This window comes from Camelina sativa, chromosome 4, assembly GCF_030686135.1.
Source record: "Camelina sativa cultivar CO46 ecotype springtype chromosome 4, ASM3068613v1".
Lineage (NCBI taxonomy): Eukaryota > Viridiplantae > Streptophyta > Magnoliopsida > Brassicales > Brassicaceae > Camelina > Camelina sativa.
The window spans coordinates 27,443,879-27,449,591 of record NC_141883.1 but is presented as its reverse complement, the minus strand read 5'-3'; the positions used below and the strand labels follow the sequence as shown (position 1 = coordinate 27,449,591).

Sequence of the window (5,713 nt, the reverse complement as noted above, 5' to 3'; positions counted from 1 at the left end):
GAAAATGAACCTCAAGGGGGACTCGAATTGGTACATAGGACACTCACGTAAATGGAAAGTGGTAATAAATTGTGTAGAAAACAAACATTTTAAAAGAAAAGAAACAAAAAATCATGTAGAAAGTAATTTCGTCCGACTCTTATTAACTTTTGCAATCGGATGCTGTCCATTACATAACCTACATCTGAAAGACTTCTTAAACACAGAAATCGATATCGTCTCCGTGTGAGTATAAATGCAAACAGTAGTCGATTTTTGTTAGAGACACACATCCATGCAAACATTGACTTCACCTCATGTACTTGATGATTATTTAATGCGACAAGGTGGATTTTATTTTTATTTTTTATAATGCTAATTTTTGAAATAAGTTTATTTTCTTTTCAAACAAAAACCCCTAGTTTTGTTTTTTTGTCAATCAAACCCTTACTAGTTTTTTTTTGTGCAAATCGAAATTCAATTAAGATAAACCGGTTAAACCGGACCAGGTACATAGGTAGCTAAAGCGTTTTTTGTCAGGGCATCTGCATCCCGATTACAGTTTCTAGGGACAAAAGAAAATCTGATAAAGCGAAAGGAGGAAGATAGATCGAAGATATCAAAGATGATCCCATGGAGTTCCTTGGGTGGATTCTCCGAGTTTATGACTTCAATTAATTGCTTACAATCTGAAGCAACTGAGATTTGGGAAAGACCCAAAGAGAGAGCATCTTGGATAGCGTGGAGCATGGATATAGCCTCGGCGATGAGTGGTGATCGAATGAAATTACTGATAGTCGATCCCTTGCAGTGTTGTCCGATATGGTCATTCCGGAATATCCATCCGCATCCAGCTTCTTTAGTCTCCTTGTTCCAAGCTGCATCGACCTGGCATACAACAACATCATTAGCCAGCGGATGCAGGGCTTCCTTGATCATTCGGGGTGTGGGGGTTTCTGGTAACTCTTGAGCTGCACACCACTCTCTTCCCATCTTAAGAGCAAAGGTCAGGGTTTCCTCCGGAGAATAAGAAACATCCCTGAAGATTTTATGATTCCTAGAGATCCAGATCGACCATACTATCCACGGATACAAAGGTCCTACGTTTATTCCACAAGGGGGTAAGCAGATCCAAGCTTTCGCTGACTCGATTAGAGCTCTCAGGGACTATAAGGAGCTAGCCGCAATAGGGTGGTGAAACGGCGCCAGATTCTAGAACTGTTGAGCATATCGACATCTGATGAAAAGATGTTCACTAGTTTCCATCTCCCCACATAAAGGGCATAGGGTCTCCGTCACGATGTTTCGTTTACGCAAATTCTCGCCAGTAGGTAAAGCCCCTTTCATAGCTTTCCAGAGTAGTAATTTATTCTTCGGAGAGGTTTGGATGTTCCACACTTCGCTTAACCAGTTGAAATTACTGTTTGCAGGTGGGCGCTGCAATGTTGCTACACATTCCTTTTTGATGCTTTCATAGTACCCTGATTTGGTCGAGTAGACGCCATTTCTGGTTGGTAGCCATACAAAGGTATCCTCAGCCCTTTTTGTGCTTACTTTAATCTCCAAAATGGTCTGTTCCAGCTCCGGTAAGACCTGTCTGATTTTTTCCCTGTTCCAGTCTTTTGTAGTTGATGAGATCAGGGTCGCCACTGTATCCGACTGAGTCTCCTTTGTTGGTGGTCCCATAGGAGTTAAGGCAGTTTCCATTGATAGCCACGGTTCACTCCATAGAGATGTCTGATGTCCATTACCAATAACTTTCGAGAGTTGATTCTCCAAGAGTTCTTTTCCTATGCATATACCACGCCATCCATGAGACGTATTGGTTGGTGGTACACTGCAAAGGAAAGGGGTAGAGTGACAGTATCTGCCCAGGAGGATCCGCGCCATTAGACAGTTTGGTGAGGTGAGAATTCTCCAGCTCAATTTTGCTAATAGAGCATCATTAAAGCTTTCAATATCTCGGAATCCTAACCCACCTTCTCCCTTTGTTTTGGATAGATTCGTCCATGATATCCAGCACATCTTCTGTTTCTCCGGGGAGGAGTCCCACCAGAACCTTGTGAGCACCGACTGGATACGCTTGCATAAAGAACCCGGTAATTTAAAGCAAGACATAGTATATGTTGGCATTGCTGTCAAAACTGATTTGAGCATAACCATCTTCCCTGCTGATGACAGGAATTTCGGTGACCAGCTGCGAGCTTTTTATCTTATTCTATCCACAATGCTAGTAAACAGATCCTTCTTTTTTTTACCAAAAAGTTCAGGGAGGCCCAAGTACTTTCCTTGTCCCCCTTCTTTCCGGATCTTTAATTGGTCTTTGATTTGATTTCTGATGGTAGTGTTTGTTTTGACAGAGAAAGTGATAGCAAACTTCTCTGTGTTAGTCATCTGTCCGGAGGTCTCACCATATTTCCTGAGGATTTCAAGTAGCTTGTCACAGTCTGCCTTTTCCGCCTTGCAGAAGAACATGGTATCATCAGCGAACAAGAGGTGGTTTAACCTCGGGCTCTTTTTTCCTAGTTTGATTCCTGTCAAAACCTCCTCAGATTGGGCTCTTTTACACAACCCTGACAATACCTCGCTACATAAGATGAAGATGAATGGTGAGAGTGGGTCTCCTTGCCTAATGCCACGTTGAGGCAGGACTGTTCCTTGAGCTGCTCCGTTGATCAGGTATGAGTAGGAGACTGTAGTTAGGCATTGCATTATCCAGTTTATCCACACATGATGAAAACCCATTCTCTCCATGACCATTTGGATAAAATCCCATTCCACTCGATCGTATGCCTTACTCATATCAGTCTTTACCGCCATATAACACCTTTTTTTTGCTTTTGATGTGTGCAGGTAGTGTAAAGCCTCATGTGTGAGCAAGACGTTGTCAGCAATGGCTCCTTGTGGGACGAAAGCTGATTGGTTTTCAGAGACCAATGCATTGAGATGCGGTTTTAATCTCTTGGTAAGCAACTTGGATATAATTTTGTAGTAAACAGGGCAGAGAGCAATTGGACGATAGTCTTTCTTTGTTTGGGGGCTTTTTACCTTTGGGATAATTCTAACATGTGTGGCACTGATTTTTGCAGGTAAAGTGCCTGATCTGAAAAACTGTTGGACCTCACTGACAATTTGCTTTCCAACTGTTTTCTAGTTTGATTGGAAAAAACTTGCAGAAAAATCATCAGGCCCCGGGGCTTTATCAGCATGGATAGAGAAACAAGCGTTACGGATCTCCTTCTCAGATGGGTCAGCTATCAGATTTGCATTCACTTCCTCAGTGACGCATGGTTGTATTGCTTCCTCAATGGTTCGACGTCGCTCTCCTGGTATGGCAGTGAAGATGTTTTGGTAATAATCTGTTATCACTTTAACGATCTGTTCTTCCTCATACCACACTTCTCCTCTGTCATCCTCTAAAACCGAGAACTTATTGATTGTTGTTCTCCCTTTGGTGGTTGCATGGAAGAAACCACTATTCTTGTCACCAAGGTTGAGCCATAGGTGCCTGCTTCGTTGCTTCCAGAACTCCTCCTCATCATTGTATGCTTTTTGGAGATCCCCTATGATAGACGCAAGACAATCATTTGTGCATTCGGGATCACTCATGGCCTTTTCCAGGTTATCTTTGCAACTCTTTATCCGAACTTGACTATTCAGATGTTTTGCCTTACTCCATTGAATGATCGCATCTCTACATCTGCTTAGTTTAGTATCAACCTTCTCGTGGATCATAAGTTTCCAGGTTTGGTTGACCAGTTGTGTAACTTCCGGATTCTTTCTCAGCCTTTGGTCATATCTAAAGAGGGATTTTCTTTTCTTCTTTTTCAGGTCGAAATAGGTGACAATGGGTCTATGGTCAGAGGCTTCGAAACTTAGGTACTCACATCTACCATTGATTGCCCCTACTAGTTTTGTTTATTCACTACTAGTTGTTATTACTCGGAACAGAAGACCAAAATGAGTACAGTCGATTCTGACTGATTAAAGTTATACCGAACCGATTTCAGACCAAAAAGAAAACGAAAGAACTATTATATTTACTTGGAAATTATAGCAAAATATCAGTCAAAGGTCATTCATCAATTTTAATCATATTTAATCTTGTAAACACAGCATAATATTAATCAGAGATCATGTGCTCTTGCTTAGTCTCTCTTCAGGAAAAGCTATTATTGAAGCAAACAATTAAAAACTAAGTACATGATAATATAAAGTTGGGTGGTCCAAATTCCCTCCCTAAACAAAGGGACTATAAATAATTTTCCGTATCTTTATATTAATTAGATCAGTGACAGAGAAAGAAAAAAAGGAATAAAGGAAGATGCATATCACACACTCTCGGGATATATACACAAACACATAAATGAATTTGATATTTTATTGTAGAATTTGAACTGGAGACAAAACAAAAATACTCGAATGCCCACTCAAGTACCTCTACTGAAAAGTGGTGGACGTGACACTCATTGTGCGTAAATTTTCTTAACCCTCTTGATGACATTTGCATTAATTTAGGGTTAATCAAATGCATGCTTATGTATTTAATTGGTTTTATTACATTTTTATTTTTGGTTAAAACTGAAGTTCATATGGGGTTTTTTCTTTTGGTTCACAATAGTTCGAATGGTTAGAAATTACCAATAATTGAGGCAAGAAAAACTAAGATTCATGAAGTCAACACATTATTCCATTAGTCAAATGATTCCAACTAATCGCATCCATCAAAAAAAAATTAAATCGATAGTTTAATACTAGAATTAATGAGATGAAGATTAGTTGATTAAAAAAAGCTCTGTTGGCATATAAATAAAAGACATTTTCTTACAATGTTTAATGTTTCGAGGATTAGCAAACTAACTATTAAAAGTCGCATTGTTGATTTTGCTCGTTTACACATTTATCCCTTGACTTTTTTTAGGGGGAACAAAGTTCAAAAAACGAAAACCTGTAAATTACGCGAATCTGATGAAAGATAATTCAATTTTCTTATGCCATATTGTAATTAAAGTTAAAAACAATAAGATTCTGCCTTACCAAAAAAAAACAATAAGATTCTAGGCACCGTCATGCTTGCAGCAATTTGGTCAGTTTCGTCAATGTTTCCGCATATGCTGGTTCATTCTCAACCTATAAAACCTGACTTGACTTTGACAAGTACCTTGGGAAAGAACCGGTGGTGAAAACTGTATTTTCTTTAAGTACTATTATGGTTCGAATGGTAACTGCGTATTTTGTAACGCAGAACAAATAATTTAATAGTATGGGACGGTTCAACTGCGGTACGTGCAGGATAAATGTATTTACAGGACAAGTGCGGTTACTCCAAAATAAACGGTACAAAATAATGTTTGATTGGTGAAAAATAATTTGCAGTGCGGATTTTATATTATTTTATTAATAACTAATATGATTATATATTTTAATTTGTTTTGTATTTATAAATAAAAATTTTGATTTCTGTAATTTGTTAATTAAAATAGAGATTATTTGTAAATTATATATATTCTAAAATGATACTAAAAAAATTGTGTTAAAAAATATTCAACAAACTTATTATTTTTTAATCGAAATTTTTGTTAGAGAAAAAGATAATCAAATTTTTTTTAACAACACAAGCACAAAATTAACAAATAAATATACTAAGAAAATTTGTTGTTATGAATATTTTTTTTATAAAGAAAATCTTCTTTTGATATTATTTTCTTTTTTACAAACATTTTCTTTCTATTAT

General features: G+C 37.8%; 1 long non-coding RNA gene across 1 annotated transcript; it reads left to right on the top strand.

The window, feature by feature from the left end:
- Nucleotides 1-518: 518 nt before the first annotated feature.
- LOC147946260 (uncharacterized) lies at nucleotides 519-4,002 on the top strand. The gene is made up of 11 exons (XR_015597561.1): nucleotides 519-1,310; nucleotides 1,410-1,507; nucleotides 1,598-1,885; nucleotides 1,981-2,078; nucleotides 2,161-2,259; nucleotides 2,340-2,455; nucleotides 2,532-2,658; nucleotides 2,833-2,944; nucleotides 3,069-3,308; nucleotides 3,449-3,600; nucleotides 3,811-4,002. It is a non-coding gene; the product is annotated as an uncharacterized LOC147946260 (long non-coding RNA).
- Nucleotides 4,003-5,713: the final 1,711 nt, after the last annotated feature.